Raw genomic sequence first — 12,710 nt, 5'->3', positions numbered from 1 at the left:
GTAATCATAATCTGGGGAGTACATATTGTATGATTCTATTTATATGAAATTCTGGAGAAAGCAACACTATGGGGAGAGAAAATAGATTAGTGCTTGCCAGAGACTGAGGAAGAGATTGACTGTTCCCAAATGCAATGGGCTTGCATTTGGGAATTTTTAGGGTGATGAAACTATTCTGTATGGTACTGTGATGGTGGATACATATGTCTATAAACTTGTCAAAGTCCATAGAACAATACATCACAAAATCTGAACTTTTTTCAAGCTTTGCCAAAACATAAATCTCTATTGAGATGTCAAAGGGATCTCAGAATGGAATGTGGACTGTGACAAATGACAAATTAGCAACTCTATTGTGGAGAAACATAGCATATAACATCTCAATCAAGTGATCAAGGTTAACATCACCAGTGAGAAATCATGTTGTATGGTCCTTAATCTGATGCAGTGAAGACATTTCACTCTGGTATTATTCCCCCAAGTCTAACTGTTGTATTGGACCGAGCGTAGAAAGTTAGCACCAAGACAAAAGTATGCCAGACTGCAGGGTCATTTATTATGCCGGCGACCACAGAGGACTCACGTCTCTCCAACCTGTGGCGTCAAAAGGAGGGTGCCAAGACTTTTTATACCCGAAAAACCACCTTGGCAGTGGGGGTGAGGAGCGGGGATGGGCATGAAAAGGTTTTGGACATTCCAAGGGCTAGGGGATTCTGTGATTCACCTCCTGGGCGGAGACGAGGGTGGGGGTCTCCGGACATTCCAAGGGCCAGAGGATTCTGTAATTCACCTCCTGGGTGGAGATGAGGGCTGGGGTCTCCGGACATTCCAAGGTCCAGGGGATTCTGTAATTCACCTCCTGGGTGGAGACGAGGGCGGGGGTCTCCGGACATTCCAAGGGCCAGGGGACTTTTGTCATTCTGTTTGTTACTTCAGTGGTTTACAGAAGTCAAGATAAGCATTTGTTTACACACTGATCTTAGTTATCCTGGGCTGCTTATTTTAGTTATTACTAAATAACTAAAGCAAAGGCTAGCAATTCTGGCACAATATCACATTCCCCCCTGTTCTTTTAACATGTATTAAATCTTTAATAGGTTTCCTCTTTTTGACACAAGGGCCCATATTTGGATTTCAGAACCATCAATTTGACCAAATCTATTTCTTCCTGGATAAATTTGCGGAGCATGTTTAAAAGGCATGGTCCAAATGTTAACCCTAGGACCATTAGCTCCAAGGGTCCTGCTAATCCAGTGAGCAGGAATGTTAGCCAGGGGTTTGGGGGAGGGTCTTGGGTGAAAGAAATGAAAGAGTTTCTGTTTGCAGTATATCCTGTTATAGTGGAGATAGTCTTACAACCCCAATGGGGGCAAAAGAATTCATTTAAGTCTCCACAGTTCCATCTTTTTGGTGGGGTGGATCCTGGGCACAGATATAACCCCATGGTCTGGAGTTGTCGCTCTGCCCCTAAACTGTCGCACCCAGCTATACCTCCACTTGTCCTGAAATTTAAGTGGGGGCCCAGGAGGGCACAGAGGTCCAGGAAGAAGGTAATGGGGGTCTCCGGAGTGTACTCCAGGGTTAGGTTGCTAGGGTGGATCCCTTTCTGGTTAAGGAACTAACATATGCTCCAGTGGAGCCCTCGGTGATGACCCATAGATAGTAGGTGGGTGCCAAGGAGGGTCCCTTTTGGAGGGTGGTTGCAGGAATCAGGGAGATTAGGATGATGACCGAGAACGGCGCAATAGTCTTAGCTTTAGCGGGTCCGTTGAGGATGGAACCGCTTCCCATCCTGCATCTGAGGGGGCAGTCTTGACGTGTGAGTGGTGAATCCAGGCAGTCAGTCCGTCCACCTTGATTGCTGTGGGGGTGACCAGGATTACAGTGTAGGGTCCTTTCCAGCGAGGAGTTAGGTCAGAGGTAGTGACTCTCTTCACCGGAACTTCGTCCCCTGGCTGGAAGGGGTGTACCGGCTGGTCAGTGAAATCCACTGGGGTAGGTCGAGTTCCCCTGATGAGTGAGTGCGCCTGGGACTGAACAGACTGGAGTGCCTGCAAGGACTTAAGGAGTGTATGGTTATGGACTCCAGCATGTATGGCGTCCACAAGTCTGGGGAGTAAGGAAGGGGGCCTTCCAAACATAATTTCAAAAGGAGTAAAGCTTTTTTATAGGGAGTACATCGGGTACGGAGGAGAACAAAAGGAAGCAGGTTGACCCAGTTTTCACCGGTTTCCAGAATGAATTTTGTCAAAGTTTCCTTTATGGTCCGGTTTATCCTTTCAACCTGCCCTGAACTCTGGGGGCGATAGGCACAGTGCAGTTTCCAGGATATGCCCAGGGCCTTTGCCAGGCCCTGTGAAACCTGAGCTGTAAATGCAGGGCCATTATCTGATCCCAGTGTCAGGGGCAAGCTGAACCGAGGAACCAGGTCCCGTAACAATTTTTTTGCTACTACCAGTGCGGTTTCTGACTTAGTAGGAAAAGCCTTGACCCATCCAGAGAAAGTGTTTACAAACACAAGGACGTACTTACAGCCGCCTTCTGGGGGCTTTATTTCAGTAAAATCTAACCCCCAGTGTTCCCCTGGGCTAATACCTCTAAGTCTTATCCCTGCCTGACTAGGCCTACTGCCTCCTGGATTTACCCTGGCACATACTTCACAACGAGTAGTAGTTTTTCTAACGATCTTATATAAGTGTGAAATGTAGTATCTAACCCTCAGCAGCTCAGTTAATTTTGTTTGCCCTAAGTGAGTGGCCTGGTGTGTGTGCTTAACCAGAGCCCGTCCTAGAGCCTCGGGGAGCACAATCCTTGTGTCCAGTAGAATCCACCATCCTGTGGAATCTTGTCGACCCCCCTGTTCTTTAGCAAAGTTTTCTTCCTCAGGTGAGTACATTGGGGTAGGAGGCAGGGTTGGGGCCGGCAGAGTCACAAGAAGAGTCAGAGGTTTTACTGGCTCCACGGCTGCCGGTCTGGCCTGTAGGTCAGCTGCCCTATTTCCCCTTGCCTCTGGTGAATCTCCCTTCTGGTGTCCTTTGCATTGCATCAATGCCACTGCCTTAGGCTTCCATATAGCTTCTAGTAGAGCTCGGATTTCCTCTTTGTTTTTGATGATTTTTCCTTCTGAGGTAAGCAATCCTCTTTCTTTATAAATGGCACCATGCACATGGGCCGTAGCAAAGGCATACCGGCTATCCGTGTAGATGTTAACAATTTTACCCTCCGCCCAGTCCAAGGCCTTTATTAAAGCTATAAGTTCTGCCTTTTGGGCTGAGGTTCCATGTGGAAGAGCCTGAGCCCAGATAACCCGCTCTAGAGTGACCACAGCTGCCCCAGCGTACCTGACTCCGTCGACCATGAAACTGCTGCCATCTGTATACAGTACCTCCTCTGGGTTCCGCAGGGGGACGTCGGTGAGATCTGGTCGCGCAGCGTGGAGGACATCTATTGTCTGTTGGCAGTCATGTATGGGTTCCTCTGGCTCGCTGTCAGGTAGCAGTGTGGTGGCGTTTAAAACTGTGGTTTTTGAAAATTTTATGCAGGGCTGGTCCAAAAGTAAGGCCTGGTATTGGGCTATGTGGGCATTAGACATCCATTTTCCCGTAGCTCCACGGAGTAGCAACTCCACCGTGTGGGGTGCCACTAAGTTCAACTCCTGCCCCAAGGTCAGTTTGTTCGCCTCCGTGACTAACAGGGCCGTAGCTGCCACCGACCTCAAACAAGCTGGCCACCCAGAGGCTACGGGATCAAGTCTTTTTGAAAGGTAGGCAACCGGCCGGGACCAGGGTTCCAATGTCTGGGTGAGCACCCCCTTAGCGACTCCCTGTTTCTCATGCACAAACAACTGGAAAGGTTTAGAGATGTCTGGCAAGGCCAAGGCTGGGGCTGCAGTCAGGGCAGTCTTGAGCTTGTCAAAAGTCTGTTGCTCCACCTCTGTCCATGTCAGGGGCTGATTTCCTCCAGCGCAGGCATACAGGGGCTTGGCTATCTCAGCAAATCCCAAAATCCATAGCCTGCAGTACCCTACTGCCCCAAGGAATTCTCGAACTTGGCATTTCGTGGTGGGGTTGGGTATTTGCAGCACTGCTTGGACTCAGCTGGGTGCCAGTGCCCGGTTGCCCTTCTCTATAACATAGCCCAGGTAAGTCACTTTTGGCTGGCAGAGTTGGGCCTTTTTAGCTGAGACCTGGTACCCCAAAGTCTGCAGGGTTTTTTTCAATAATGACTGGGTGGTCTCTTTACAGGCCTCCTGGGTTTTTGTAGCCAAGAGTAAGTCATCCACGTATTGGAGTAGGGTACACTCTGGGAACTCAGGTCGGAAGGCAGCAAGGTCTTGGCTAAGTGCCTCATCAAACACAGTGGGGGAGTTTTTGAACCCCTGAGGCAGTTTTCTCGGAGTGAGTTGCCCCGAGACTCCAGCATCAGGGTCGGTCCATTCAAAAGCAAATATAGGCTGGCTACCAGGGGCTAGTGGGATGCAAAAGAATGCATCCTTAAGATCCAAGACAGTGTAATGGTGCTCTGGGTCCAAGAGACTTAGGAGGGTGTACGGATTTGGAACTGTAGGATGAACAGTTTCTACCCGTTTATTCACCTCCCTCAAGTCCTGCACAGGCCAATAGTCCTGTGTGCCTGGTTTTAGCACGGGGAGCAGGGGGGTGTTCCAGGGAGACTTACAGGTAGTGAGGATTCCTCCCTTCAAGAGTCTGGTGATTAGGCCGGGCACGGTGGCTCAAGCCTGTAATCCCAGCACTTTGGGAGGCTGAGGCGGGTGGATCACAAGGTCAAGAGATCGAGACCATCCTGGTCAACATGGTGAAACCCCGTCTCTACTAAAGCTACAAAAAAAAATTAGCTGGGCATGGTGGTGCGTGCCTGTAATCCCAGCTACTCAGGAGGCTGAGGCAGGAGAATTGCCTGAACCCAGGAGGCGGAGGTTGCGGTGAGCCGAGATCACGTCATTGCACTCCAGCCTGGGTAACGAGCGAAACCCCCTCTCCCAAAAAAAAAAAAAAAAAAAAAGAGTCTGGTGATGTGCGGAGCAATTCCTCGCCTGGCTTCCCGGCTCATAGGGTATTGCTTCACCTGGACTGCAGTTACCGTTGCTAATAGCTGGACCACGACTGGGGTGCGGTGACTTGCCAGCCCTGGGGGACTTGTTTCAGCCCATACTCCTGGTACACTCTCTTGAAATTTGCGGAGGAAGTCTGGTGCAGGTGGTTGATCTGCCTCCGAGGATAAAGCTTCCTGCAAGAGATACTCGTCTGACAGAGCACAGGTGATGAGGATCTGCTGAGGTGGCCCTGTGGCTAAGGGAGGAGGAACTGAGAGGCAAGCTTGACCCTCGCTGAAAGAAATATTTGCTTGCAGTTTGTGGAGCAATTCCCGTTACAGGAGTGGATATGGACACTCAGGGAATGGGTGACAGTGCCATTTCCCAGATCAACGAATCGATTTGTGGTCCAGGGGCTAGCTGTGGTTTTTCCTGGAGTGCTGCTATCACTGCCTTAGTAACTCTCTTATTTTGCTTGGCCTCTAAGGTGTCTTTATTGTTAAAGACTTTTTGGGCAATTTTTAACAACTGAGTTAAATTCATTCTCTGGAACCTCTCTAATTTTTGCAAATTTTTTTTGATGTCTGGGTCAGGCTGGGAAACAAAAGCCAGATTGAAGGCCTGCTGATTCTCCAGGCCTCAGGGTAATAGGCGTCCAGTAAGCGCTCAAGGAAAGCAGCTAGCAACTCCTGTGGACCCTGAGTTACAGTTCCTACCTTGGAGGGTTTACTGGGCTTGTGGGCCACTCCCCTAACCCCTTCTATAAGATACCGGTGAAAAGTGTTCAGAGCCTGGTGACCCCCTCAAGGTGTTGAGGTCCCATTGGGGTCAGGTAGAGGGAAAAAAACTTTTTCCTTGCCCTGGACCTATGATGTCTTTCAGGGCTTCCTGTCTAATTTTGCCCTTTTTTTTCTCTGTGGTGAACAGAATTAGTAATAATTGTTGGCAGTTGTCCCAAGTGGGGCGATGCGTCTGGAGTATAGATTTTAAGAGTCCTGTCAAAGCCTGGGGCTTCTCAGAGAAGGGGGGATGTTGAGTATCATTGTAAAACCTCGGCAATGTCATTGCCTTAAATTCCCCAGCCTCCCAGCACTACCCCTTCCCCGGGAACTTTCCATCTGGGCAGGTACCTAGCCCCTCTTAGCAGTTCTCCAGTACAACCCCCTCCCGGGAACTCTTAGCAGTTCCCCAGCACTTCCCTCCTGCACAGCCCCTCACACTGGATGCATCTCTGCTGGCTTGCAGGCCATAGAAATCCCCTTTGCCATGCCATGGGTGCTGCCAGTTTTGGGTTTAGCCTGGCAGCTTTCCCTTGCCCTTAAAGCTCGTGCCTGCACTTGGTGTTTTGGCCCTCTTTTTGATCTCTATCACCTTCCAGTTATATAAGTTACTTGACAAGAAGGGGATGTGAACAAAGAATGGGCGACCCCTATTGTCTTCTGTTGGGGGTGCCTCCTGGAAAGGGAGGACTGCCGGTGGGCGCGGGGGCCCCGCTACGGGTGTGCAGGGGGGACAAGGTTTAGTTAATAGTACTGTCGAGGGGGGTAATGAGGCTCTGGTTTAGAGGGCCTTGAGTAGGGTGGAAGTAATTCCTGATCCTCCGTTGGGGTGGGGAGAATGGCTGGCCCAGAAGGGACTTTCTTTTGGGCTGGCTAACGTGACCTGAAGTCTAGCCTGTTTTATGCAGCGCTTTAGCCATGGGGGAGGCCATTGGACTAAACCCAACCATTGGTCGATGTATAGAAACTGCTCAGGGTATCCAGGAGTTTTTGCAACCATTTTCCATACAGCCTGGGTAATTTTTGGGTCATAGGTCCCAGTATTTGGCCACTTAATTCCAAAAGACGGCCATTCAAGTTCACACAAAGAGCGGAGTTTTCCAGGGGTTAATTTCACCCCATATTGGCCTGAGAACCCAACCTTGAAGTCGGCCATCATGCATTGGAGGGGGGTACAAGGCTGGGAGCTAGACGACCCCATTTGTGGGTTTTTTTTTAATGCCATCCTCAAAGAGAATTCACTAATTTAAAACAGATTTCCCTAATTTAAAACTGGCTTCACTGAGGATTTGAACCAACAACCTTGCAGTTGCAGGCCCCACCCCTTAACGACTGTGCTAACAAGTCACTTTTGTTACAAAAAGTTAGAAAGCTTTTCTTTTTTTTTTGAGACGGAGTTTCACTCATGTTACCCAGGCTGGAGTGCAATGGCTCGATCTCGGCTCACCGCAACCTCCGCCTCCTGGGTTCAGGCAATTCTCCTGCCTCAGCCTCCTGAGTAGCTGGGATTACAGGCACGCACCACCATGCCCAGCTAATTTTTTGTAGTTTTAGTAGAGACGGGGTTTCACCATGTTGACCAGGATGGTCTCGATCTCTTGACCTCGTGATCCACCCGCCTCGGCCTCCCAAAGTGCTGGGATTACAGGCTTGAGCCACCGCGCCCGGCCAGAAAACTTTTCTTAAAGCCAGATTCTGGATGCAAATGCTGCACCCTGAGGCAGTGTGGCCTGCCTCAAAGCTGGGTGGGGCTGACTGCCAGCAGAGAAAGGAAAAAAAAAACGCTCTTAGTGTCAGTTTAAAACTGAACTTGCTGGCGGCAAGTTTTCCACTCCTGCGGCTTCTGGTCCCCTTCTCTCTCTCTTTCTTTTCTGTCCACTTTTTTTTTCTTTCTCTCTTTTTTTTCCTCTTCTCTTCTCTTTTCTCCTCTCCTCCCTTCCCTACTTTCTCTTTCTGTAGTAAAGCCAATTTTGGAAAACCTCAAATTTAAAATTTGGCCCTCTTTAAAGCAGGTTTTAGCAGGGCCTCTGCAGCCAGGTCCTGCAAGGACCAGACAACTGGATTTTAGGGTTTATTCCTAGCCCTAGTCAGAGGAACGGGGGTAGGGGCCAAGGTAAGGCAGCGGTCTTTTTCCCCTGCAAACCACAACTGGCGAGAATAAGCACTATGGAGGTTTAGTGCTGCCTGGGCATAATCCTCCCCCTTATACATTTTTAATGGTCAGTTGCTTCGGAAAGGTCGGGAAGTGACAAACAGGTGGACTAAGAGGTCTACCGGATGTGTGTTTTGGACCCACCACACCCGGTAGAGTGTGCAGAAGTGCTGCCAGTCAGTTTTTACTGGGGCTGTGACATCCTACCTCCCAACATCCAGGATAGTGCCAATATGCCTTTCTGTGATGCACCGTTGGGCACTGCCCATAACGTTGGACACTTTCCTGGCAGAATAGGCAGTTACCTATTTTCCATCCCAGCCTGAGAAAGAGCACCCGTAGACTCTGATCTAGGGTTTTGTTCCACACAAGCTCCAAAGAAACTACCTCCAAGGTGTCGAGGGCACAACGGCCTCCCTGACATGGAATCTGACCCAGCACGGGCAAAAGTACTCTTTTCCCGGTGGAGGTGGCTGGGTGAATTTACAGGCCACAACGAGCAAAACAAGGAAGAGAATAAAGACAACTAGAGTTAACACTATCTGCCACATGGCAAAGGAAGAAAGAGTGAGGCCTCAGTGATAGAAGAAGAAGAAGAAGATGAGAAAGAAAGAGAAAAGAGTAATTTCTGCCGGGGTGTAATCAATAAAAGTTCCCTGCATCCAGTGGTTCATCAACCACTGTAAGATATCTCCTACCTCAGGGGAAGATGGCCTGAACCAGCGTATGTCTGCTAGCAGGAGTCTAATAAAACTGACAAATTTACAGACGAGACAGAACCACATACAAGAGTGACAGACAAAGAGTGGGTGCCCCCCAGATGGGAGACCAGTCAGATGCCTGCCCGGCCACTTTCTCGGAAGAATTTTCAGGGGCGTCTTGGCTAAGGTGTACCCGTATAATCCCTGGGCCTGGTCACCTTAGGATGGAAGTCCAAGTAGGACAGCTCTGAGGTGAATCACCGTTATGCCCTACGACACCCCAGTGGAACCGCGGGTGAAGGCCCACACAAGCCCCGTAGCCTTTCAGCCATGGGACTACATATATACACACTCACTCTCTCAGTCACACAGAGGTTACGGAAAACAACCGAATGCTGCCACCCACTATGCCAGCTGCCACCCACTATGCCAGCTACCAGAAGCGAACGCTGGTACCCTCTATGCCAGCTACCAGAAGGCGAACGCTGGTACCCACTGCACCAGCTACCAGAAGCCTCAAGCGACGTCTTGGTGAGGCTTGCCAGGTCATATTTGCAATGACTCGTCAGTCCCCCGACTCAGGCCCTTCCTTTGAACTAGTTCCCAGACCAGACTTACCTCCGGAGGTTTTTTTTTTTTTTAGGACCCTGAGGAATTTTGGGTGAATGTCGGCCAAGAGGTCACTTATCCTCCACGGTGGCTCTCCGGGGCCCTGGGAAAGAACAGGGGGGCGCCTCCCCAGAGGCCCCCAAGGTGGGAGCGGCCGCCCAGGCGAGACTCTGAGATGGCTTTTGTCTGGTGACAACAAAAAGAGAATATCTCGGTGGGACCTCCAAATGTTGTATTGGACTGAGCGTAGAAAGTTAGCACCAAGACAAAAGTATGCTAGATTGCAGGGTCATTTATTATGCCGGCGACCACAGAGGACTCACGTCTCTCCAACCTGTGGTGTCAAAAGGAGGGTGCCAAGACTTTTTATACCCGAAAAACCACCTTGGCAGTGGTGGTGAGAAGCGGGGATGGGGATGAAAAGGTTTTGGACATTCCAAGGGCTAGGGGATTCTGTGATTCACCTCCTGGGCGGAGACGAGGGTGGGGTTCTCCGGACATTCCAAGGGCCAGGGGATTCTGTAATTCACCTCCTGGGTGGAGACGAGGGCGGGGGTCTCCGGACATTCCAAGGGCCAGGGGATTCTGTAATTCACCTCCTGGGTGGAGATGAGGGCGGGGGTCTCCGGACATTCCAAGGGCCAGGGGACTTTTGTCATTCTGTTTGTTACTTCAGTGGTTTACAGAAATCAAGATAAGCATTTGTTTACACACAGATCTTAGTTATCCTGGGCTGCTTATTTTAGTTATTACTAATAACTAAAGCAAAGGCTAGCAATTCTGGCACAATATCACATAACCATGAATAAACAAACCCCAGGCAAACTCAAATTGAGAGGTAGTCTACAAAATGTCTGATCAATATTCTTTTTTTTTTGGAGACGGAATCTCACTGTACTCCCAGGCTGGAGTGCAGTGGCACAATCTCGGTTCACTGCACCCTCCACCTCCTGGGTTCAAGTGAAACTCCTGCCTCAGCCTCCTGAAAAGCTGGGACTACAGGCGTGTGCCACTACACCTGGCTAATTTTTGTATTTTTAGTAGAGATGGGGTTTCACCGTATTGGCCAGGCTGCTCTCGAACCCCTGACCTCGTGATCCGCCCACCTCAGCCTCCCAAAGTGCTGAGATTATAGGCCTGAGCCACTGCGCCCTGCCTGATCATTACTCTTCAAATGTTTCTGAGGGACTGTGTTAAGGAAAACCAAGTCCACAAGGGGCGTTGTTTCAAAGGCAGGAATTTCCAGCTCCACGCCTCTATCCACGTCCCCATCCGGGAATTTAAAGTTCTTTGTCCTGTGATATTGTGCCAGAATTGCTAGCCATTGCTTACCGGTAATAACTAAAATAAGCAGCCCAGGATAACTAAGATCTGTGTGTAAACAAATGCTTATCTTGACTTCTGTAAACCACTGAAGTAACAAACAGAATGACAAAAGTCCCCTGACCCTTGGAATGTCCGGAGACCCCCACCCTCGTCTCCGCCCAGGAGGTGAATTACAGAATCCCTTGGACATTGGAATGTCCAAAACCTTTTCATCCCCATCCCCACTCCTCACCCCCACTCCCAAGGTGGTTTTTCGGGTATAAAAAGTCTTGGCACCCTCCTTTTGACGCCACAGGTTGGAGAGACGTGAGTCCTCTGTGGTCACCGGCATAATAAATGACCCTGCAATCTGGCATACTTTTGTCTTGGTGCTAACTTTCTACGCTGGATCCAGTACAACAGTCTAACTCTCCGAGGTCAGGCTAGGTAGAAATTGCAGGTGAACCTCTTTGTTCCAAATAGCCCGCCGAAAGCTCTGGGAGAAGGGGGCTCTAATTGTGGGCTGGGCAGCCAATCCAATATCAAAGTTGAAGATCAATCACTCCAGAGGCAGTTTGAAAGAACTCTCATTGGATGAGAACATGAATGGGGTGGGAATAACTCCAAGGTTAAAAATCCACTGCTCCCTACCTATAGGGATTCCTCCCTTGGATACCCTCCCATGGCAGCGTGGGAGCTCTCTCTCCTTCTCTCTCTCTGCGTAATAAATTGCTCTCTGCTAAACTCTTTGGGTCTGTGATATTTATTCCAACCCTAAGCTCACTGCGCCTCGGGGCCCCTTCCCCATTCATGGGATAAGAGAGGTCAAGGACCTGGGCACATCCGCGAAAACATCGGATTGGAGAACCGGAAGCGTCTTTGGGAAGCCCCCCTGGCTCCGCTCCCGTCCCTGGTTACATCTTTGGCGAGCAAGGGGAGGGAGATGAGCCCCTGCTTCTCGCCCCATTACGTCTTAAGGTCACAAAAACCAAGGAAATGCAAACACTGTAACAGATTGGAAAAGACTAAGGAGATAAGATAACTAAATGCAACATGGTATTATGGGTTGGATTCTGGATCAGAAAAAGAACATTAATGGAACAAATGGTGAAATCCAAATGCAGTCTATATAAGGTTGGCTGAGAGAAAGGAGAATAGATCCAAAGTCAGGCAAGCAAGTTTTATTAGCCTGCCGGGTTGCTCCGTTACAATCAGAGGAGGCAGCCCCGAGCTTACAAAATGAGGGGTTTAAATGGAAGGAGAGGGGCATAAGGGAGTTTCAGGACTGAGGTCATCTATCCGCTGGTAACAGGCACAGAGATAGTTTGCTAACTTTTAAGAGACCTGCAATACAATATCCTGTGTCTTTTGTGGCAGCATTTTTTTAAAAAGAGAAACCAGGATTCTTTAACAGATACGTGTCGAACAGGAATTTACAAGTATAGGTAACAAACACTTGTATTCCCTATCCTCCCTTGAGCTTCCCGGATGACTGCAATCAGGCTTTGCTTAATTGTAGCACGTCTGGCAGCCTTGCTGTGGTGCCTAGGCAGGGTTCAGGAATGCAGCTGCGGAGCAATGAGTGGGGGGATGGGGTCAGCTTACATGGAGCGGGTTTTGGGAGGCAGCTTGTCTCTAACAGTCTTTATTGTATTGTATAAATGTTAGTTTCTTAGTTTTGGTAATTATACCATTGTTACGTAACATGTTAACATTAAGGGAAGTTGGATGAAGGGTATACAGGAACTTTAAAAAAGATTTATTTAAATTAAATTGTACAGACAGGGTTTCATCATGTTGCCTAGGCTGGTCTTGAACTCCTGAGCCCAAGTGATCCACCCACCTCTGCCTACCAAAGCGCTAGAATTACAGGTGTGAGCCACTGCATCTAGCCAGGAACTCTCCATATAGAGAGGAACTCGTAACTCTTTTTGTACATTTAAAATTAATAGAATAATTTTTTTTTAAGCTTTTAAAGTCTGAACAGCGTTACAAAATGTGGATATTTGATATTCCTGCCCTTGGGACTCTGACTCAGCAGCTTGGGGGTGGGGCTCAGAATCCATATATATATATATATATATATATATATATTTTTTTTTTTTTTTTTT

The 12,710-nt window shown here is 49.0% G+C and overlaps 1 protein-coding gene across 1 annotated transcript in view; it reads left to right on the top strand.

The window, feature by feature from the left end:
* Positions 1-4,758, top strand: part of CEP97 (centrosomal protein 97) — a 46,937-nt gene extending 42,179 nt beyond the window's left edge. The window contains exon 11 of the transcript XR_004275491.1: positions 4,718-4,758. The gene's annotated coding sequence lies outside the window, so the exon portion shown is untranslated. The remainder of the gene's footprint in view (positions 1-4,717) is intronic.
* Positions 4,759-12,710: the final 7,952 nt, after the last annotated feature.

Source organism: Sapajus apella, unplaced genomic scaffold (genome assembly GCF_009761245.1).
Source record: "Sapajus apella isolate SASKATOON/1434 unplaced genomic scaffold, GSC_monkey_1.0 scaffold40, whole genome shotgun sequence".
NCBI lineage: Eukaryota > Metazoa > Chordata > Mammalia > Primates > Cebidae > Sapajus > Sapajus apella.
The sequence above is the reverse complement of the archived record's forward strand: the minus strand, read 5'-3'. Positions and strand labels throughout refer to the sequence as shown.